Source organism: Gymnogyps californianus, chromosome 7, assembly GCF_018139145.2.
Source record: "Gymnogyps californianus isolate 813 chromosome 7, ASM1813914v2, whole genome shotgun sequence".
Classification (NCBI taxonomy): Eukaryota; Metazoa; Chordata; class Aves; order Accipitriformes; family Cathartidae; genus Gymnogyps; species Gymnogyps californianus.
In genome coordinates this window covers 160,357-184,990 of record NC_059477.1, presented here as the reverse complement: position 1 = coordinate 184,990, position 24,634 = coordinate 160,357, and the positions used below count along the sequence as shown (strand labels likewise).

The 24,634-nt window shown below is 39.0% G+C and overlaps 1 protein-coding gene across 1 annotated transcript in view; it reads left to right on the top strand.

Moving 5' to 3' along the window:
• DIP2A (disco interacting protein 2 homolog A) overlaps nt 1–24,634 on the top strand; it is a 132,722-nt gene that overhangs the window by 15,229 nt on the left and 92,859 nt on the right. The window lies entirely within an intron of this gene.

The following is a 24,634-nucleotide window of genomic DNA, read 5'->3' as shown; positions in this document are numbered from 1 at the left end:
GAAGTCTTGTACTTTTTAAATGGAAGCTATATAAATAAGATCTGACAAATTCAGTGGCTGAGTAGGTACTTACACAACTGCTGTGTTGCTGATCCTTCTCCCCTGGCAGGACCAGTGTTGTCTGGCGTGCATCCAGAGGAGAAAAAATAATTTAAAAGTAATTTTAAATAAGCAAAACTTGTGCATAGCTAATATCTGGCAAGTTGTTCCTGTGATCATTGTGTGTCTTCTGTGCCCTACCTCACTTCATTGCATCTTCCACTTGGCACGCTCTTGCATCAGGGTTGCTTTTACTATTTATTTGGGTTGTTTCCTTTTGTGGTTAGGCCATTTTGGTCACTGTTGTGCTACAAATAGGTAGATTTTTCTTGTCTGTGGAAAGAGCCTGTTCTTGGTTTTATCCAACTCTGTCCAAAGTCTTCAGCGCTAGTGATAACCCACAAGTTTTTTTGGAGGCTTACCTTTCTTTAGTGGATATTTGTAAGTAAAGTGAATCCATAGATACTTTAAGCTTGACTTTGAGCCGTACTCTGTAGTGCTTCAATCATGCTTGCTGTGTTGGTGCAGTTTGAGAAGCCCAATAAACTGAGTCACAGGCATTTATGCGTATGTTTAATGGTATTTTATGTTAAGTGCACGTGGATATTTTTTGAATAATAAAGATCAAAGTTTGTAAATGAGGTAGGTGGTATCTCTTGTAGCATGATTCAATGCATGAAGCTCAATAGCCATTTCTCTGTCATGTTTACGATACGGTTATGTGCTGCAGTGAAAAGTGTGATAGCGGGATAACCCCTTCTGGGTAAGGCGGGGGAATTAACAGCAGTCTTATAACTTCGGACAGACACTTTCCTTAAGAAGAGACATACCTGACAGGTATTCTGTGAGCCATTCGTTCTTTCCTTGCTGTCCCCCAATGTCCTTTTCATTACTGGCTATTATTCACTGAGCCCGTAACTAGTGATCGTGACAAAATCAAAGTGACACTGGCTAAATCGTAACAAGAGGTAGCCTTGCTGTGTTAAAACAAGCAATGTTTTGACAATGCAAAACAAAGAGAGATTATGAATCTGTATAAGAGAATTCTCTGTGGTGACTGAAGGGTACTGTTGGATAGATTGATGACTTATGCAGTACTGGTGTTATCAAAATCGTGTTCATCACATGAAATAGATTCTCAATGCCCTTTTATAAGGGAAATTCTGAACTTCAAAACTTGAGAACTTATTTTGCAGTCGTCGTCACTGGATATTGTATTTGTAGAATGACTGCAGTAAAATTGTTAACTGATGCTGTATAAAGACCATTGCCTAGTTTTGTGCTAGGAGGACAATATGACTGTTCACTGGAAAATAATGTTGTGCATAACTGGTAGAAGTATCTTCAGCAAAATGTGATTCAGATTATTTTAAATAGGGGTATTTCTTTAAGTGCAACACTTTTACATTGTGACCAGAGGGGGGGAGAAAAACCCCAAACCTGATCATGTTGACATACTACCTTCAGATGATAAACCAGATGATAAAATAGTAACTTTTGCAGGTTTATGGATTTGTAGACATTTTTAATAGCAGTGAAGTAATAATGCGTTTAATGGAATGAAGCCATTGCGTGTTTAATGGTAAATGCCAGTGGATTGTATTTTAAAACTAAGGAAACATGTTTAAAAGAAATGCAATTACTAACATTATAGGAATTGGTGTTACTCCTTTGAGACTCATCTTCAGGTTTTGGACTTGTTTTTCTATATAAGTGATTTATATCTTTATATCACTTGCTCTAACTCTTGCCTACTACTTTCTTTTTCTACTGCATGGAGGAAAACCTAACAGCATACTGTTCTTTTCTGAGTCGAGATGACAGGACAGCTGGAGATCAGCTTAAAACAGATGACGAGCAGAGAAGAAGTTTTCTTTTCTTTTTGCTAGTGCTAGCTAAGAAGTTTTTATTCTACCTCTTTCTTTTCCCAGGATCAGTTCTAAATAGGCTTTCTTTTTCTTTCTGACAAATGCCTGTTGTCTTACACTAAATGCTTGCAAAAGCTTAGGCAGGAAAGGACTTCAAGAGTGTGCAGGGGTATGTTCCCGGGTGGACCTCAGTGATGCTTTTTGTGCTGTAGAAAGTTGCAGCTTTTTGCCAAATGCAATTCTCTGCTACCCAAGGAAGATGGGAGCTTGGGACACGAGGAAACCGTTCACGCTGGATGGTTACTGCTTTACAAACAGCCAGGAAAACAGCGTGTGAAGACCTCATGACGTCGCCGTTTACACGTTCACATGGAGAACCAGTGGTGCTTCCACCAGGACAACATCTACCTATGTTCGGAAAGGATGCTGAAGCAAGCCCTTATTAGTTCCTAACCTTTCTTAGGTGCTAATTAACAAATGTTGGCTCACCTCAGTTCTTTTAGGTTTTTCAAGGCAATTTCTGATGTCAGGGCTTTCACATGACGCTTCTTGGAGAGTCTTGAATACACGTGAATTTATTAGAGGAGGTTCTGAGTGGCAGGTCCTTGAATGACTGAGGGCTGTTGAAAGTCAGGCCTAAAAACAGAAATAAACATAAAATCTGTCACGAAGAATGTCACATTGATATCTTTAACCTTTTTTTGGTGTTTCCAGTAGATTTTACTGGATCTTGACGGCATGTTAGTAACATTACTGATTTCCAGCTTCTGCAGGCAGGGACTTCACTGGTAGCTTTTGTAGTGAATTTTATTCTTGCTTACAACAAAGAAAGTAACAACAGGACCTTAAGGAAAATCTGCATGCAGAATATTGACTTTGAAATGACTTCTTTCTTTCTTTCTTTCCTAGCTGCAGTGACTTGTAGCGTTTTTCAGGGGTGTTGCTGATGGCTGACATGAGTAATCAGAATTTCTTGATTTCAGTCTGTCTTCTTCTGGGAGGAAGGTTAAAATAATGTTGCTTTCTGGAATATCGGGGGGAGAGAACCTTAGCAACTGTAAAAGCTTTAGAATTTTAAACTCTTTAAATATCGTTCATAATTTGGGAACTAAAATTACTTTCTAAATTTATGAGTAAATCAGTCTAGCTGTTGAAAGAACACTTGAGTATCTAATAGAAATATGAGGATTTGAAATTATTATCCACTTGTGTCAGTTTTTGAGTGTTTTAAACCAATGATTTATTGGTTAAGTCATGTACACTGAAAAAGTTGACAAGTAAGATAATTACGGAAAACTGCGATGCCTTTGTTCCTGAGAGAAGCTAAAAAGGGAGCATCTCATTTCTGAAGCACAGGAGGATTTAGCCACAAAACTGTAGAGAATATAGGATTATTGGGATTCAGTTGTTTTCATACAGACCAAGGCACATACTAAGAAAACACATGCAAAAATCAGAAAAGCTTTGCAGATTGGGGATATTGGAAAGTTTAAAATTGCAGAATTTTGGCTGAAAAATTGAGCTGTTAATAATGGTATACCGAGATAATTTTCTTGGGAAAGGAGCTGCATTTCCAAAAGAGAAATCTTGTGCAAATGTATGTGTGTAGTAGTATAAAGATCACACTAAACGTATTTTTCAGGAGTAAAAAATCAAAATGAAAGGAATAAAGCTGGTGTCTAAGTGAGCTAGTTGCAGTTCTCTGAGAGGCTGGAGTTCCTGCAATCTTGGTTATATTACTTACAGTAATGTCAATATATTCAAAGATGCCATATTAGCCATTTATTATTTGTTACCTTTCTGTCACTTAAAAATGTAAGGAGAATGCTATTAGATAGCTTGGGAGGTTATTCCTTGGGTTATTCCCATAGAAAATGATGTGTAGTATTTTTGAGGACTGAAGAGCTACCTGTCACTTTCTAATAAAGCTTGTTACCTAAGATTTCCAGATCCTGTCTTAGAGAATATAGTAACAGTTACCTAGAAACTAGGTGAAATAATGGTTTAAGATTAAAACAGGCTGTGATAATACTGCCTAACCTTCTCTATGAGGAAATTGTGTTCGGCTACTTCCCAGTTTTATTTAAATTTGTCGAACTAATGGGGAAGTTGATGGGAACTCAGGTTTTTACAGCTCTCTTACCAGACCTCTGGAGGGTCTAATTTTTCCAGGAGTAACAAGCAAAATGCTCTTGTGAATTAATAAAAGTCATGGTAGATAAGTGGAGAGTAGCTCTGGTGGAATCTTTTTCCTCGTCTTAATCAAGACTGGAGAGAGAAGACTGGGGAACTTGAGAAACCTAATCAAGTTAGATGAATGGGCAAGGCAAGTGAAACTTAGCATTTGTACAGGTCACGTCAGCAGCTTCTACATATTAGATTAACAGGAATTTAATTGATTTAAAATTCCACAGCTGTTTATAAAATGCAGTAAAACCATTAAAGTGTCTTCTGATCATCAGTCAAAATGAAGGGACTAATTGTGGCTATTTGAAATCCTTAACTCTAAGAGTATCTGTATTTTTTGTATTAGCGATGTAGGGACTTCTTTCTTCCAGTCTAAAATAATGTAGAGCCCTGAAGCATTTGTCTGTTGTGAACAGGAACGGCTTTGTCTCATGAATGTTTAAACCAGTTATTCAAACAATTTAAACATGATTTGGGGTGTCAATTTAAAAATGCTACTGCATTTCATTTATCTCAAAAACCTTTAAAGTCTCGGTGGTGATTGATATAGTCACCATCATAAGAGGTGGTGTTGAGTCATAACTGTGTATTATGTAGTGACTGTTATATTGGGGGGAAAAATAACTACAAATTCATAACTTTCAGGCAGAACGGTCCATTTTTGGCATTTGTATGAATATATGGCTATGCCCCAGTCTTTTCTGGTGACAATGAAAAGTAAATCTTGATTGCATAGCTTTGTAGTACCTTCCTGAAAATGCAGTATTCAGACTTCATTGGTTACTTAAGAAATAAAAAAACCAAAATCCTTTTGATAAGCACTTCTGCAAAAGAGACTTTTTTTTTTTTTTTTGTAAATAAGTGAACTTCTGTGCTGGAAATGGAGTTCAGATAGCCTGCTGAGTAAGCTTAGATGGAGCAAGTATCGCGACATGAAATGGAGTGGATGTCATCTACGTTACGTTGCCCTCTCCCTTGTGCTGCCATTCATCCCCTCATCTTCTGTGATGCCCATTCATGCGCTCTTACATTGTCTGGAACCCCATTTGCTTTAATTTTGAAGGAAAAAGCCCTTTAGCATGATCCTCTGGCATTTTTATCTTTGTTCTGAAACTTACAGATTTGCTAAAATGGGTCTAGACATTAAGTAGTTTAATGTGCTGCTGTTAAACGTAACCTTGTAATTGGCTGAAAAAATGCTTCTGTAACACAGCATTTGGAAGGGTAATGTCAGTGGTGCCTTAAGTTTGCCGAGGCTTTTGGAGGCAAATGACAAAATCTATTGCTTTGAACTAGGACAATTTCACTGCTAATGAGTTTCCCATGTGGAAACTTTTATGTTCCAGTCTCTTAAGTGCAAGAGATTGAGTAAAAACCAACTTATCAGTAGATAGCTTTATTCTGCACATATCTGGAAACTATTTTAATACAGGTTATACAAGGTGAAACCAGATCCGGGTGTTACCTTTGAAGATATCAGCTTCCATGGTGGGTTGGTTTTTTTGTTTGTGGTTTGTTGGTTTTTGTTGTTTGGGTTTTTTTTGTTTTGTTGGTTTTTTGTTTTTTTTTTAAATTCTTATGTGGTCCTCCTTTCTGTACTGCATCCAGTCCTAAGCATTCAACAGGTTGTTGCTGCTTCCTCAGGTTCTGAACACCGATGAGAGGCGCTGCTGGGGATCTTGGTGGGACTTGAAATAAATCCACGCTCAGACTAAATCTGAATTTAGGATCAGGTGGCTTTTCATACCATAACATATCTGACTGAGACCATTTTGAGTATAAACAACTATAGATTTTCTGTTTTAGGATGAAAAAGTGTGAACACGTGGTGCCAGCCTAGTAACTCCTTCGCAAGTACCCCTGATCTGTACCCCCAGCCATGACCTTCCTGTTCATGTGCTCTTGCATTCTGAAGCCTGTTCTATCTTGGCAAAAGAATTAAAAAACAAAACACAAACCTATTCAATATTCTGTTCATTGAACAATGTCTCTTCAGTGCGCTGGATGAGTCAGAGGTCTTGTTGAAAAATAAATGTGGTCATGTAGATTTTCCCAGTACTTGCACGCAAGGGACTACAGTGGATTGAGTGGACAAGCTTATGTCTGATATTGTTGAACTCGCATATTTGTCTTTGTAACTTTAATGTTTGTCTAAACTTGCATTTTGGGCAGTCAGACTTTGTATGTTAGTACTGGGTAGCATTGTATATGGTGGGGTTTTTTTTTGTACTAGGCTTCGCTGTTGTGGCATCAAATACATGAACTTTAGACAGTTCATCGATGAATACTGTTTTAAAGGAATTGCTTGCAATCTCTTTATTTTAATAAAGAGATTCCAAGTGATTAGTAATCGCTTCATAGTGATCACTGTTAAGTAGCTGTGGGGAACGCTGGCAGTAACGGAAAAGCTTGAGGAAAACATAGCTGTTTGCTATTAAGTTGAAGAACTTTGGTATTTCACCAGTGGCTGAGGACAGCGTAGTCCCTTGCTGCTTGGTATTTCCTCTGGTGCGCCGGGCCCTGGGATGCTGTCCTGTATGCTAACTGTGGGACTCAACAGACCTTCCTATGAGCCAGTTCAGATCATTCACTTAAAAGAAAACTAATTCTCCTCACCCATCCCATTTTGTTTCCTTAACATTTTGTTTCCTTAACATTTTGTTTCCTTAACATTTTGTTTCCTTAACATTTTGTTTCCTTAACATTTTGTTTCCTTAACATTTTGTTTCCTTAACATTTTGTTTCCTTAACATTTTGTTTCCTTAACATTTTGTTTCCTTAACATTTTGTTTCCTTAACATTTTGTTTCCTTAACATTTTGTTTCCTTAACATTTTGTTTCCTTAACATTTTGTTTCCTTAACATTTTGTTTCCTTAACATTTTGTTTCCTTAACATTTTGTTTCCTTAACATTTTGTTTCCTTAACATTTTGTTTCCTTAACATTTTGTTTCCTTAACATTTTGTTTCCTTAACATTTTGTTTCCTTAACATTTTGTTTCCTTAACATTTTGTTTCCTTAACATTTTGTTTCCTTAACATTTTGTTTCCTGGGTTAATCTCAGTCAGGTTTTGGAGGGGTCTGAGTGCTGGAGCTGGAGCAGAGTTGTGGCAGAAGCGGTTGTTCGGGGCACGCTGAAGGGGAGCAGGCCTGTCTCTTCCAGCCGCAATCCTACCTTGTGCAGCCGCACCCTTTGCCTGCTTGCCAAGGTGAAAAATAGTTATGCTGCCGCACCCCTCCTCAGCTACCCTCTTAATGAACCGAAACAATTTTCGCCACATTTAAATGTCCTTTCAACAACACTTTTATTAATAACAGCACCCAACATGCACACCAAATTTGACATGAGCTCTAGATAAAGCTGTATGGTATGGACATGGGCAAGATGCAAAAGAAGATGGAGAGAACACGCGTATGAGAGAAGAAAAAGGAAAACCTCTTGAATGAGTTGCCTGGCTTTTACACTCATGGCTGTTCTAGTAAAGTTGCATCTTCTGAGTACTTTGTTGATATTTCCTTGTATGGAGATGTCAAAAGTGAAAATGAGGACCCAGTTACCCTGTAGGAACTAAGAAGATCTAACAGCTTGCTGGTGCCAAAAAAAGAGAGCTGTTTCAGTTCGTTAACAGAACAGAAAACTTAACCTGGCACAAAGTGAATGGGTCTGGCTGTTTGTTAACTTGCCAGGTTAGTGATTTGATTGAGCATACTTTGTGATCACGTGAGCTCTAAGGCTGGTGTATGGGAGGCTGCAATGGTTAGGAGTTAGAAGCAGAGCTACATCTTTCAGCTGCAGTAATCTATTAAATTAGCCTAGGTGTGTTGCATGACCAGACTTGGAGAAATTAATCTGTTTTCTTTAATCCTATTTTTTAATCCTATTTCCCTTAGTATCCTTTGGCCTTGGCTTGGGAACTTACGTACCTACTCCACCTGTCCTCTTCTGTTATGTACCTGCTGACTTTGAGGATCTTCACCTGCCTGTTGCTGCTGTTGAAACTACAAGTGTAACTTGAGAGAAGGTCTACAATCTTTTGAGACACGATTTTGTAATGCAGACGTTGCATTTGTCTGCTACCGCTGATCAGCAGCGGGTGAACGCTTTCCTCTTTGACCTGAAGCCAGACTTTCTCTGTATGAGGTTTGTATTGGTGGCTCGGCAGGAAGAAAGCGTTGTGGTTTGGAAAAACAAGATCTGACAATACAGAGAATTGTCGAAGTAGTCATCGTTCTCTCCAACCCGATTTGCAAAGAACTGTTTCCCAGACTCAAGAAAGTAAGAAACTGGCCACCAAGAAACCAGAGGCTTAATTTGGCAGGTTGTAATAGCTAGAGCAATTTTATTTTGCATAACTGGAGGCAGGTGAGATAATAATGCTATGATCACTAGAAGAATGGATGAGGAGATATTCTCTATAGTTAAAAATGTAGCCATTCCCAGGTTCAGAGCACAGAAACATCAAAAACATCATCAAAACGTGACCCATTGAGACCGAAAGAAGAATAACTATATCAAGGACAAAGGAATCCCAAGAAATCTTGGAGCATAATCGTATCAAAATCCAGTGTGTCCTGGTTTCGGTTTAAACCACGACACCGTGTTTCTCAAATAATTTGGGAAAGGCAGAAGTACTTAAAGGAATTCCCTGTTGCGCATAGGGAAGGGATAGAAGATGCTGTATGCCTTTTTTCAGCCATAATTGAGAATGGTAAGCCTTGTCCACTGGAGTGAGAAAACTTTAAATCAGCAACTGAGGGCAGTTTGCACGCAAGAGCCATTGAAAAAGAGGGAGGAAGAGGCTGGTGGAGAAGGCCTTTGAACTGTTGATGTCCCTTATCTCCAAAGAAATTATCCAGAAGATGGAGCCAGGCGCTTCAGAGTGGTGCAGGCAGGGAGAATGAGAGGCAGTGGAGTTAAAAGGAAGCAGGAGAGATCTGGCTGGATATAAGGAGAAGAATTAGGATTAGCCTTTTCACCATGAGGATGATTAGAATTCCCAGAGAGGCTGTGCAGTCTCTGTTCTGGTTTTCAAGATCGAACTGGGTAAATGCCTGAGCAACCCAGTCTGACCTCCTAATTTTCCTGCTTTTAGCAGGAGGTTGGACTAGAGACTGCCTGAGGTCCCTTCCAGCCTGCATTATTCTTCAAATCTGTGTTCATTTTTCCATGGTGCTAGAAGGAGTGGGAAGAGAAGAATTATTTCATGAAGGCTTAGCTTGAGAGATGGAAGAAAAAGACTTAGGAAGCTTACAAGGAACACTCCACAGCTTTGAGAGAACCATTAAATGGGTGATTTGGAAGGAATTAGGATGCATCAGGTAACACAGGCATCTAGCAGATAATAGATGAGCATGTCCTAGGACAGGATGAGGCCTATGTGAATAGGGAAGACTTGAGAATCCGGCTTGTTTGTGTGGACCAAATAGTGAATAGCTGCCGTGGGGGAATCCCTGAATAAAATAGAGGTATCACAGTTAGTGATGTAAGAAGCTAGGAAGATTAGAAGTCGCTATGAATGATTTAAAAAGCAGCTTAATGATACGACTTTAAAAATGGAATTATAAATATGGCTGCTTCCTGAATAGCAACATTTTTAGTAGATTTTCCAGGTTTGGCCCAGTTATAGACACTTTATTTTTCTCAAGCAATTGGCAATTGAATACTTTTTAGATTCCAGTGGGAGGAGTAAAGGTAAATAGCTAAGTAGCTTGGTAAGGAGATTTAGAGGCAATATCATCAAAAATATGGACACAGGATCAAAGGATGTAGGGCAGAATCCATATGCTGTATTCTGGGAAGCAGCGATTGCAAAGAATAGGGAGAAGTGGTGGATAATCAGTTGACGCAGGTTCTCTGTGCAGTCTCGTGGCGTATAACAGTGGTTCTCCAATTTGAGGCATGCCAGAGCATGAGGCAAGCATGAGCTTGGCCAGACTGGTTCTAGACTGGTAAGTTTAAGTACTGCCAAACTGTGGCCCGTGATGTCAATAAAAAAAAGTGGCATTTTTCCTTAGGGACGGGGAGAAGGTCTTGTAAGCTTAGGAGTGTGTTCTTGTCTTAAAGATCACATTCCTCATTTTGAGGTAGTTCGTATTAAACTCAAGTTCAATACAAGTTGGTTTTGTTAATCTTTGAAATACCGATGTGTAAAAGCAGGTCACCAGTCATAACTCCAGTAGTTCAATATGCTGTGTTTGTGTGAGTTGGTAACTCTTGAATAGCAAACACAAGATTACAACAGAATAAAATTTTTGATAGATGAAATTAACTTGAACTTCGGGGTTTTTTTTACTTTTCTAGATTAGTCTTTTAGCTGCCATTCACATTCCAACCAAGTGAAGGCTGAGTCTGATCTGTTAATTTGAGCAGATATATAAAATGTGTGAATACTTAGAGAAAAATAATTATTTGCTAGATTCCCTGTGAAGTCAATAACTTCTTCCTAGAAGGAGCAACGCTTTCAAGGTTTGCACTGAGAAGAATTTTCAAGGTGATACTGCTGATGTAGTTCTTGATGACAGTCACTTTTTTATATATATATATCAAGGTTTTAGTGGAGTGTGGGAATAACAGAGAAGGGAAAGAAGAAACTGTTACATGGGCTTAAGTAGACTATAATCAGTAAACAGAGACAACCGTGCCAGTTTATTGTGGGGTTTTTTCCCCCTCAGTTTTGATTTTCTGGCTGAGTTGCCAGTCCATTCCTTACTCTTCCCATGTTATTTTTATTTTTGCAATTTAATGCACTCATCTGCAGCTTCTGAAAGGGGATTAGATTCCACTGAACACGTTTCTAAGAAATAGCTCAGATCAAAGAAAAAACACAGAATAGTTCACTTGAATCAAACTTTGCACACCATATGAGCAGCAAATGTTTGTTTGGGCGTAGCCAAGTAGTTGGTCAGGTTGATGAGGTAAGTTGCCTGAAGTATCGGTGTTCTTTGCCTTGTCATTCCGAAGTCTATGCATTAGTAGATCTGAATTATAAAATGAAGGTAAAAAAACTTTCAATTTTATTAATGCAAAGGCTGGGCTATACATGTTGTTAAATTAAATAACAATGTTACCAGAGTTGTTAAAAATCAGTTATGTGCTGGAATAGAAACTGGTGAAATTGGCCGACCTGCTCTTCATATTACATTTCTAAAATTACCAAGTAAGTGCTAGGTTTCAGTCAGTCCTAAGTAAGGAAGTAGGTCTTCGCTCAATAACTAAGATGGAATTTAGCGGCTAAGCCCATGGCAGTGCTTTGAAAAATGTTGGGGTAAAATGACGGCTGTAAAACCCGACTGGGCCAATTTATTCCAACAGAGTCCTCAGTGCTGTTCGTGGAGGATTGCTGACCCCTTGTGCTGGCTCTCCTGGTCACTTCTAAGTGAACTGTCTGAAAGCAAATTTGGCAGGAAAAAGTTCTTTTCAGCAGGTGGTGTGTTCAGCGCGTGCTACGGTTTGAGTAGTGATACAGTCCTACTCAGTGGCTTATCTACAGATGTAGGTTTTTAAATTGTTTCAGAAATGAAGGAAATGGACTTCTGATAAGACAAGACAAAAGGTGTGCATAGTTGTGGAACTTTTCTAGTAAATATGAATCAGGAGCCAAATAAAGTTTTATTCTAAGCTTTTTCCCTCAGTTTTTGAATATTCAGTTTTCCATACAAAAGGCTGTTACAGAGAGTGCGATCAACTTGACAATAGATATATTTTGGTAATGTTAAATGGATTTAATAGATTCAGCAATGTTTTTTTTCTTCCCTAATTGATGGTGACACTCATTGGAAAGGAGATCTATTGCTGTAGTGGAGCTGGAAACATGTTTTTTTGATTTGTTTTGTTGCTGGAGTTGTTTCAGTTTTTCTCTCTAACGTACTTTGTCCTTCTTTAGCCAATTAAAAAAAATTTCTTCCGTTCAGTATGTAATGTAATAAAAATGATGTGTTTCACTATTTTGGTTTGAACAAACCTTACTTTATAGAAAATACTGCTAGTTAGCCACTGCCTCAGCAACAGCATGGTAGCAGTGTGTTACGTTCAACCTTAAACAGGGTGCTAGTTGCAGGCTTGAGCATCTAAGACTACAGATGCTGAACTTGGCTTTCCTTTGGCTCTTTCTAACAAGGTAAATGAGGAACAAGTGCAGTTGGCAGAAACGACAACATTTTGTTCTTGCTGTTCAGGGAGAGCTCCAGTTCATCAGAAAATAGATGTCTAAATGTTTTTCTAAGGAAGATTTGTCAAGTTAAGGATACGAAAACATGTGGAAAGAAATCAGCATCTTCCTTTTGAGGAACTAATTTTCCTAGTATCGGTAGCAAACTGACGGCTCTTGTCTGGTCATTAAGTAGGAATGGCTGAGCCAAGCGGATGGGGAGGCGTGCAGGAGTGAAGCAGTCTACTTGTCCATAACCAGCACCGATGGGAAGCTGGGGTGGGATGGGATGGTCTTGGTCCTTGGTAACGGCCTTCTACGCAGACAGTTGATGTGAGATGATGGTTTTAATTTTTGTGAGCGCTCACAGTTGCTGACTTTGAACAGATATATGGCATGGGCTGTGTGATAAGCTTGACTGGTAAAGCACTGCTCGTGTGTGTGTGAGTAATCAAGAAAGACCTTTACAAGCCATGTTCTTGCACTTTTCAAGTCCCGGATTCAGGAAAATGCTTTGTTTGCTGATCATTTATAGGCTCCTAACCTCAGCTAGACACTTAATAAGTAGTATTGCAACTAGAAATAAATGTAAGTTTAGCCGTCATAGGGACCCATGCAGGGGCTTCCCAAGCTTGTAAGCACTGAAGTGTTCTGATCGTAATAGGGATTGATGGGTTTTTTTTCTCCTGCCATGAGAGGTTGTTTGTGTGCACCAGCTGGCTTGCTTTTCTGCATGCTTCCGTCAATGATTCAGCTGGTTTCTTTTTTTTCAGTTTTTCAGTGTAGTTTATAATTTTTGTAGTTCAGCCAGGAACTCTGAATCACTTCATCTGTTTCTTCGTGATCACATCAGATGATTTGTGTGGATCCAATGTAAGGTCTTTTAGTGAGGTCTAATTTCCTAGTAAAATTATATTGTATTACGTTATTTTGTGGCTTTACCATGGATACTGATAAAGATTATTTTTTTTTTTTAGTATAGACTACCTTTTTATTTTAAAAAGTCAAAGTGTCTGCGTTCATAGTAAAACTTGGCCCAGTAGCCACCCCCACCCTGCCCCAGTTATTTCAAGATCAACTTTAAATCTCTTTTGTCCTTTCCTCTAAAAGCATGGTTTGACAATGCATGTGAGGGTGTGGTAATAATGTGTCAGGAAACTAAGCAAACCTGAAACCAAGACCTAGAAATCCTTTGAAAAATTTTTGTAGTTTACAACTTGAAATAACTTGAGTTATGTATGGTCTAGATATTGCAGGTTATGTGACTTCTCTTTGTATGTTCTGAATGTACTATGTGAATTTTGAATATTGTGCTGTGGTATGTGTGTGTTGGGATTTTCTGGTGGGTTTTTGAAAGATTTTCGTGGTCTAATTAATGAGTTGGATCTTCCCGTAGTCATGGATTTCTGAATAAGGTTTCTTCCATCTTTAGTACATTGTGCCTATACGGCATATTTGCTGTGATCTGTTGGGCTTTGTGGTTGCTACCAAAGTATGAATATGAGCTTTTTGCAAGTGGTAAATATGAAATGCTCAGTTGCTTGTAAAACATCTGCAGCTGATGGGGTAACTTCTTGGGTGGAGAGAACAAAAAAAATTAATATCACTGACATCCAAAAAGCGCACCATAAAAATAAAGCTTCGTACAAGATGTAGAAGTTTGATAGTCTGAAATATCTACATCTTGCTCATTAATCACTGTGCCTTATGTAATGAGTGTGTGGAGGATGTGAAAGGAAAAAAAAAAAAACGGCTCCTTGGATCAGAAAGGGAGTTACAACAACTTAACAGCTTCAAACAGCATTAAATGGTGCATATATCCTCTTTTTATTTTTACACACACATTCCTCAAGGCAAGGGATGACTTCATGATATAAGGCATTTATTACCAAGTTAAATATGAATTTTGTTTTGTGATTGGTTGTCTTAACTGAATTATACAGAGAAAATTCTATCTAGCCAATAATTTTCCTCTCTTCACAGCATTATTGGAGAGGAACGTGTATTGAAGTTGTTGCAAAAAGTACTATAGAAGGTTTTTTTTTTTTTCTTTATGGTCCCGCATTTCTATATCTGGTTGTTTCTAGATTTGCATCAGTTTTCAGGGAGTCTTTTGTGGTAACAAAAGTTTGGTCTGAGACTGCTCCTGGACGTTATGGCAGTAGAAATTGTCAATGCAACCGAGTAAAGGGAAGAGAAGTGTCTTTGTACCTAGCAGGAAAGCATCTTCCCTCTCCCTCCTCACTGTGTGCTTTAGCTTAAAATGACTTGGTTCAGACAATTATTTCTGGCCTAATTCATTATAATGGTTGATTACTACATGCCAGGCATAATTATTCTACTTCATATTGTATCCCTGATGCATTTAGGAAGTGACAAGCAAAAACTCTGAATATTTTTATCTCTGCAGTACACTGAGATTTTGGTTATTTTTGAAAGACCATTTTCTTACTAGTGTTTAAAAGGGGGACACATTGCATGCATACATCATCCTTTCAAAAGCTTTTCATTTCTGTATTTTACCAAAATAATTTTCAACTGTGTCAGAAAATATTTTTTAGCTCAGATTTTAAAAGATACTGTTCATTGATCTGCCTGACCACTCCTAGTCTGGTTTTTTTCAGCTTCTTTTGTTGGCTTTTGTGGGAAGCAGACAGTACATTCCCTATGTACCAGATGATTTCCACCACTCCCCCCCCATGCATATAGCTTTCCTCAGCTTGTAAAGGGGATGGCAACATTCATGATTTACATAATAATGAGATATGAAAGCTGTATCTGGTTTGATAAATTTTGTTCATAACCTCTGGGTGAAGATTCTAATGAAGTTTACAGAACATATCAATTGAATGTTTCAAAAACAATTTTCATACTTAAAAATACCTGATGTTATGAAGCTGCAGGGGGTATTATATTTTGAAGCTTGTATTTGCTGTGGAAATACAAACCAGAATTTAACACGAACTTAATGAAGATGGTTCTTCATTTGTCCTTCTGGTGCAATAGTAGATACGAGTATGTTTCATTGAAAGGAAACATCTCAACTTACATAAAACAGGACTAGTTTTTTAAATAATTATAAGAGCAGGAGCCAGGGTCAGACTGGTACACCTACAGATGTATGTATATCTGGCATCTGTCAATCTGTTTATTCTGCAGAGAGCCCTAATGGGATAGAAGGGAAGTGGTAGAGTTCGAGCTTTTCCTATCTCCCTGTGGGCTGAGCTTAAGGATTTACTGAAGCAGTATAAGAATGATTCATTAACAGGGCTAACTGAGCCTGGAACCTTGCCAGGTTGCTTTTGTGATCCAATTATTTAACCTTCTTTCACCCTGTCAAGTGCTGACTCCTGGCAGATGAAGCAAATAACAGCTTAAAGCCAGGCAGCTCTATATCTAAAAAGGAGCAGCTCTCTCGTCTTTCAACGTACATGCACATTTTACAAGTGTGGATTTGTGCAGAACAGAATAACCTGGAATGCGCAGACGTACCTCATCCTCGCTGCACTGCATATTTCATTCACCTTGGCTTTTTTTCAGTTTGTAAAATGTAAGTGGTGCCTCTGTCTAGCAACCCCTTTGAAACTTTGAGGTGAAAAGGAGTTGTGTCAGAACAGAATTTTCTAATTCTAACATTTAGCATTGCTTTGCCAATAGCAAAACTCCTAATGGCTTGATCAGACTAAATTTAGGCCAAGATAAAGCACACTGGGCAATTAATGGTTTTGTAAAATAGATAATCCCGTTGATGTAATTGTGCATGAAGTGGAAAACTTAGTCTTCTGCTACTAACATATTGGTAAAATTGCCTCCCTTTCTGTCATTAAGACAGATGCAATTAGCTAGCCAATATTTGTCTAGTTTCTAGAACTTGAGTGATTTCGTTGTGTATGCAAAGGTTTAATGAAACTGTGTACATTTAAGTAGTTGCGTATCTCCACATATTACTTTTACATGCAGACAAGTTTTGTACTTTGATAACTTAAATTCTGTCAAATGGATGAAAGTCCTGCTGCAAATTAAGAATTACCAATAACATACATTTTCAGTGAAGTTGTGCTAAACTTCTAATACTTCTTAAAAGGCATCTTGATGCTCTCAGGATGTTTAAAATAGGATCTTTGAAATAGAATTTCTTATAGGTTAGTCAAACGCATCACCATATGGAATGATCAGATGTCACTTATTTCCATTTTAAACAGATTCGTATAATATGAAAGACTATAATCAAGATACATTCACACTTCACTTAGCTCATCATATGCAAAGTAAGGCATCAATCGATAGCCCTTCAGAAAATAGCAATGATTCAGGATAAAGGAGTGCTGTTTGAATACTTTCCAAACTTACAGATGTAAGGAAGCATTCTTTTCTGGATATTAAAGATAAAGCTTCACCCGCTTCTTATGCGGTTACAGTTTTCTATGCTTTTCAAAGACAACATGAACGTAAGCTTAACTGTGGCTGAAATACTGTGCTATAGAATGAGCCTTGGAATGAAGGTATGTTGTATAGAGGAGAAAAAAAAGGAGACTTTTCACTGGAAATTGCATGCCAGAATGCACTTCAGGTTACATGAAAAGTTAAAAGTGCTTCTTTATAGCCGTGATTGCAAAGCATGAGTTTTATAGAAGAGCAAACAACTGGAAACAGATGTACTTACCACTCTTAACCAAAAAAAAAAAAACCCAAACCACTGAGTTTAGCAGTATAACTAATCCATACACAGTCACTTATTTCAGTATAAAGTTCAGTAATGATGGCAATACAGCTTGTAATACAATTTTAGGAAAAGAATCAAAGGTCGAGATTGAAACAGGAAAAATATGAGTAGCTAAAATTGTAGAACCAAGGCTACTTAATAAACCGTATTTACAGACAGTTGTGAGATGTCCTGCTGGTTTCTCAATGTGCTGTTGATTTAACAATTCAGCTACTAGGGAAAGAATCCAGTGGTAAACTTTTATTTTGCCCAGGAAAAAATGGTGGTTCCTCAGCTGGCAGAAAAAGGAGAAAAAAAACCACCATGGTTTACAGAAGAGCTGTGTTGATGTGGATCCAGTTTGGAACCAGTTCGTTTAATAAGTGCAGCAATTTCCAGATAGGGGTAAGTGATAGTTATGGAAGAATATTCCCAAACACTTTGATTATCAGATTTAAACAGCACAGACCTACCAGAGACCATATCTCAGGGATGGCGGCAAGTGTTGGCTTCTGCATAGTTTGGAGGTTCAGAACCCTTTCTTTAATTGCAGGTAATGATTTTCATCTTCTAGTTCCTTTATCACCTCTTGATCAGTTTGGCTTTTGCCTGATTTATACAAAAAAAAGTGTGGTATCTGGGAGAAGAATGTGTAGCAGGTAACCAAAGCTTGTAATGGGCACTAGTAGTAGGTTTGGGAGAGTTGTTCTGGTTTTTAGATTTAAGTGGTGAGTAAAATTTGAGAGTTAGTAAGAATGATTGTGAACTGTCACTCAGCAGAATCTGGTGATGGCGCACCTGTATGCGGCCCAGCTTGAAGCTGATGGGTGTGTGTATGGAGAAAATAAGTCCCTAAACCACTTCCAGTGTTCTTAAGAGTATTTCATTTCTGCAAGTTTTTCTTAACCTTCCCCCTTCCTTTCCAATATTTCTACAGTTTCTCTTTAAGGATTTGTATTTTGATCTTTGGTTCATCTTCAGGGACTTTCCTCAAGGTCGTATTTCAACCCTGAACTACCTGCAACTCTCAGATTCCATGTTCATGTGAGACACATCTGCAGCCTTGGAAGGGAACATGTCTTTCCAAGTGTTTGCTAGGTCAAGCCTTTAAGCGTATTTAAACAGTGAGTGTAAGCTGTATGATGATCTTCTAGAGAAGTCCACAAAACTTTATGTTGATAATAAAGTTTTCATGGTTTGTTTTGGGGTTTTTTGGTGGTTCCCCCCCAAGCCAGTAAGACCTCAGTCAACTTTGTCAGCTCTGCCCTTTAATGCCAGTGAGGACTGTGACTTCCCAATGGCTCTCGCTTTCGCTCCTTTGCTGGGTAGTGTGGCACTTCTCACCCGTATGGCAAGTACTTGTGCACATGAGATCATAATCTTATAAGTCTGGGGTTAGTCCTCTCCAGTTAGTTAGCAATCCCAGAGCGAAGGCTTAACAGAACATTTCTTCTTCACTGCTTTTGGTGCAGTGGGCTTGGCTGCATGGAGGCTTGTCCATCAACCCCATTATCAGGGGTTGCAATTGTGCTGGTTTCACCTTCTTTGAAAGAAAATGCTAGACTTTGGAAACAGCCTCATAATACTTGATTGCGAGACGTTAATTTCAATTAAGCGGAAACCTTGGTGGGCGTTTTTATGACTTGGTCTTTGTTTTGGTATCGGGTGTTAACAGGAGAATAGCTGTTTGGTAAGGAACTGACCTTGCCTTTTCGCCAGCTTTTGAACGCCACAGCACGAAGGTGTCCTGTGATGCACGGCCCTGCCCGCTGAGGGAGTTCAGCACCCAGGAGAGCTGCTCCTCCTCTTCCTCCTCCTCTTCCTCAAGGCCCTGTTTTGTGACTACAAGTTTAGGCATAAATACAACCACCTGCTGTGTTTCAGCGCTGGACCCTATTCTTTCTCAGGCTATCAATGACTGGTATTGGCTACCAGGGTGCTGTAACAAATGATATACCTTGGAGTTCGAAAGCTGGGTAACAAGGGACATGTGACATTGCTTGAGATGTATCATATATGATGGAGAATATAGATCTGACTTACCATGATGACTCAGTATTCACTTCAGGAATTACATGTGGCTACTGCTGTGCATCTCCCCCTTGATGGACAAACAGCTTTATCCTGCTGTCATGCGCTCTCCATTTTCAATCTTTTACGTGTTGATTACTATTAGCAAGGGCTTTCTGAAGCCTGCTGATCTACTGTAAATGCATCTTGCTGAAAAGATAAATGTTGTGTTCCTAGGAGTGTGGATTTTTTTTTTTTCAGTCTCTGCTTACTGCAGTTCTCAGAGCTATGTTTGAGAGAACAGCATCCTTGAGGTTTTTGTAATAGGGATTGTTGTTTAGATGGTTTCATCGTCTTTATTACAGGTTAGATGCACCAATTACTAGGTATTACTTGCCTGTTTTGGTTTCAAGCCTTTGCGTAGTAAGCATCCTTAAGAAACTTTCTCACTGTTGATGTTGGGTATGATTTCTCATGGGCGCTCTCTGAGCCTGTATCAAGAATGCTTAAGCTTACAATGCTTATGCATGATATGACTCAGAAGCTCATGGTCTCTGCGGTCTTCATGCTCTAATAGCTGTAGTTTCAGAGCTTTGCCCTGTTGGCATGGGAGACGAAGCATCCATTGATGGTTCTGTCGTCATCAGCCTTTATATTGGTGAGGTCTCTCTTCTCTTCTTATGTGCTTCCATTATCAGCAATTTCCTCAGGCCTGGTTGGCACGTTATTCACTCTGGAGGACAGATAACATGAGAAACTGGGCCATTTCTTCTGCTGGCTGCATGGTTCAGTGTTCTTCAGCACCATCTTGCGATTCCCCAGCTGTTACACCAAATGTTACTGGCTTTCCTTATTGTTGACTGTCATAGTTCTTAGAAACGCCTTGATTATTTTTGCTTTTGCAGTGGACAAAAATCACAGATGTCAGAGTAATTATTTCTTTCGCAGTTTTTTGTTGTTTCTGACTTTGAAGTAAGTCAAAATCATGTAGTAATGCAGTGTTCCTTTTATAATACTTCTAGGATGATGCAAAATAAAGCTTGGTGAGTTGTTTCACTTAAAAATATTTACCAAGCATATCTAAGAGGTAGAATTAGAAATTATGACTACTGAATTGATTCTTCCAACTCCACCAACCCTTCAAATACAGTGACAACCTGTCCCCAGAAACGCTGGAGATTTACTTTAAATTTTTCCACAGGTGACTTCTGAGTTATGTTTTAGACTGGCAACTTGCCTGCCTTTTCAAACCATTCAAGAACCACCTCTTCAGGCAGAAGCCAGTGTTCACACCCTTGACTTTCACTTTATACTGAAGGAACTGGTAAAAGTTTCTGCAGTGATTTATCAATAGTTGATACACCTGAGATTGTGATTGTGCTCACCAGTGGCCAAACAGTGGAATCCTTGAAGGTTTCATCTTGTAGATCTAATACATCTTATTCTTTTCATCCACGTTTAATGCGCATTTATCTCATTTAGAAATGGCTCTGTTCTTGACCTCTGCAAATTGGTGACCTGGAGCCATTTCCTTATCTTTAGCAAGCACTAGGCTCTCGCATAGCCATCCTCAGCTGTATGGTACGCACAGTCATCTTGCAGAGAGCGTTTACACGACTGTTGTGGTTTAACCCCAGCCGGCAGCTAAGCACCACGCAGCCGCTCGCTCACTGCCCCCCCACCCCTGGGATGGGAGAGAGAATCAGGAAAAAAAAACCTCGTGAGTTGAGATAAAGACAGTTTAATAGGACAGAAAGGAATGAAAAACAATGATAATGATAATAATAATATGACAATAGCAATACTAAAAGAATTAAACTATACAAAGCAAGTGGTGCACAATGCAATTGCTCACCACTCGTTGACCAGTTAGTTCCCGAGCCGCGATCCCCCCTCCCAGTTAACTCCCCCCAGTTTATATACTGGGCATGATGTCATATGGTATGGAATAGCTCTTTGGCCAGTTTGGGTCAGCTGTCCTGGCTGTGTCCCCTCCCAGCTTCTTGTGCCCCTCCAGCCTTCTTGCTGGCTGGGCACGAGAAGCTGAAAAATCCTTGACTGAGTATAAACACTACTTAGCAACAACTAAAAACATCAGTGTGTTATCAACATTCTTTTCCTACTAAATCCAAAACACAGCACTATCCCAGCTACTAGGAAGAAAATTCACTCTGTCCTAGCCGAAACCAGGACGACGACGGACTCTTGAGATGTATTGCCAGCACAGTGTGGTGCGTGGTTTCTTATAGCTGCTCCCAATGAGACTTTAAGTGCAAACTACTGATGAAAGACTGGAGAAGTCACTCACTTCGTAGCAAGCTCACCTTTCCCTGAGCTGTTCAGTCTGTCTGTATCTTGCTCATCTTCCCTTCTCCATCAGAAGCCTTCAAGGACTCCTCAGTGCAGGGATACAAAACTACAAAAGAGCCGGACCAGCCCTGGATGTGCTCTGCCCTGTATGTTCATGCACTGAAGAGGAGCGGCTGCTGCACTTGTGGGTGTGCTTTTCTGGTGGCGATCAAGGAAATAATGTTCTCTGTTAGGCACGCTGTATTTATTTATGAACTACATAGCTCACGTATGCCCAATTCCTAGCTAAAAAAAAAGCTTTTTCTAAGCATTGTTATCCAATGGGTAGAGCTACCATAAAATACTTGAGATTACAAAGTCAGGGTTTGGCAGTGTGAGGATTTTGCGATGCGATGAGGCATGGCAGCTGTATCTAGGCAGTAAAGCATGTGTTTGTTTCCTGTTGTGTTTTCTGAAGAGCATTGAAGCACTTACTCGGTGTTCACCACCTACTTTTCAGAACTGAAAATAAGCTAGTTGAAATTTTTGAACCCAGCAAGTGGATAGCCAATGAAAAATAATTCATGAAAACCCAATAAAATGCAGGTAATTATTATTTAGTTAATTTGGCATTAAGATTCTGTTAGCTATAGTGCTAACATTGTAAAATAAAAACATGCCTTGGTAGATTTGGGGTAACTGCATGACAGATTCTTTGTGCACTAATTAAGAAAATAATTTTTATAGCTCATTTTAAGAAATGCCAACACTTTCATCTCTGTCTAGATTAATTTTCTTGGAGCCTCTGACGTATTGTACGATATGGCAGATATTCCAGGCAGAGAACGAACGGCTCGACCCAGTGGCTAGCTTTATCCAGGCTTCCCAGCTGGTTTGCTGAGACTGAGGAACCTCATATTGCTTTTGTGTAATCTAATAACTAGGGAGAAAGTGAGGCTCAGTGACAGCAGCTGTGGCCCCGACGTACCAGATGTGGCTAAGCGGCTCTTTTTTGGAAGAGGTGAGGGATCACAAAGAACCCCAAATGATGGGTTAATCCCTCTGAGGCTCCGGGGGTGAGGGGGTGGGAAGCAATTGTCAAGGAGGAATCCACCCCCAAGCTTTTGAGAAAGGAACAAAGAAAAGCTTTGCTAGGCGGCAAAGTCTGACTTGCCAGCGAGGCTGCCAAAGTCGACAGAGATGCTTTTGACTTTGGACTTTTCTTAACCCGATTCAAGGAAAAGTCTTCGAGTCAGCGTTCCGGCAATATCAAAGAATTTCCAAATGCAGTGAGATGACAAAGTTTGAGATACGCTGGTTTAAATGAGGCTCTCTTTTCAACCCTGTCTTTTGATCTGCTGCTTCCATGGCATACCTCTTCAATTGGGTGATACCTGGCAAGGTGGCTGATCTGCACAGAGGTTTGATTTAAGGATCACTTGAATCATTTGTGGAGCTGTGAAAATTACTGTCCTCACTGAAGTTACGGTATGGCAAATTTGTGTTACGTACAGCATTTGTCACTTCAAGAATTTGCTGAGGTTGCTTTAGTCTTCCAAATTACTTATGTTTTAAGATAAGCTGGTTTTCCTGCTGGTGCTTCTTGTCTGGTTGTTTTTTTTTTTTTTTTTTCCCCCTCTGTAACTGAAAATGATGCATCTTTTTTGGTATCCTTTTTCTTTCTTTGTAGAAATGACTTACTTAGAGTGTAATTTGTCATTTTGATCAGCTATTCCCAGGCACGCAAATCTGCTTGGGCTTTTGTGTGTTTTGTTTTGATTTCATTCTTTTTTTGATATAATTATGTAACATACATATATATATATAGTAATTGTATTTCTATATATTTCTGCTGCTAAAAAATTTTCTGCTCAAGAAAAATGGTAACCAAAGCATTTCTTTCTTGTGTCCAAATTTTATATGAAATATTTACACGGGTTTATGAGTAAAAACTGACAAATTCTGTTTGGTTGTAGTTTGAAATACATGCAATGATTGAAGCACTCCAGGATTTGTATTTTTTTTTCTTACCTGTTTTGAACAGTGTCTTCAAGCTCTCATTGCTTGCTTTGGCATACTGTCAGTAACTTTAAATGATGCATATTCACTTAATTGTGGGAGGCATGGTAGAATGAAGTGACTTTGTTTCTTAGTAGTGTCCTCTGATGTAGGAGGGGGGTGGATGTTTGAGGAAATGTGTTTAGAGCACATACTGCTATGGACAATATAACAAAAATATAACAAAAAACCAAAACCAACCCTTATGTATTAAGGCAAATACCCGAGAAACATTTTAAAATACAGAGTAAGAACTCTTCTGGGTAAAATCTGACTGAGGAAAAGAGGTTCTTGCTTGGGCACACCCAAGCCATGTCACTCATCTGGATGAATTAAAAATGACTGCTACTAGTAACATATAATCTTATATATAATTTTATAGCCTAATTTCCAAAGGGAATGAATCCCACGTAAATCATACTCTGTCTTTCTCTGGATTGCCCTCATAACCCTTGATTCTGCTGGTTGCCTGCAGAAAACTTTGGTAAGGATAAAGACAGACACTCAGCAAAGTCCCAGGTCTGGGACATGTTGTCAGCTCTTACTGCACACCTGACGACTGAGGTCAGAGAGGCCTTAGAAATAGCACAGGGTAGTATTCTTGGAGTTCTGTCAAATGCAAGACCTAAATCCATTCAAGCACCAAGCGTGCTAAGACTCACAGAATTTTTTTTTTTTTTTTAAAAACTCCTCTTATGGTTTCCAGACATTAAGTTTTGATTCCTTGTGTGAATAGGATGGAGAAAAAGTTTCAGGTTTGGCAGAAAGCAAATGGCCAGAGGTAGGCCGTTTTACTTAATCCATATATATTGAATTCCTGCCTTTTCTTTTTTTCTTTTCCTTCTCCGTAGTTTTCTTTGACACGCTGTTTCTCCAATATGTTGCTGGAAGAATGTGCTTGAAGCAAAGATCTAAATGTAAAATTTTACTTTTATGTCCTAATTCAAGTCAAGATAATTATCTGCCCACATTTCTAAAATTCACCTTCTACTTGAGTATGTTTTCAAAAATATCATCAGATAATTTTAATATCTTTAATCTTGGTTATATTTCATGCTGTTGTGATGCATTTGCCAGGTATGGAGGGATAAGAGTCCCCTTTGTTAGTGGAACTGCATGGTGTCTCACTGTCTTTAAGCAGGTGTGAATTTTGGGAGGTGGGAGTGGTTTTAAGTTATTTGAGAGCACTGTTTTCATGTCTATGCTGACATCTAGAAATGGACAAAGCTTATAAAATTTTGGTGGGGATTGGGGTTTTTTTTATTTTTATACTAAGCTTGCTGCTGGTTTTGCATGAGGCCACCTTGTTCAGTTGGTAGAATCATGGAAGTACA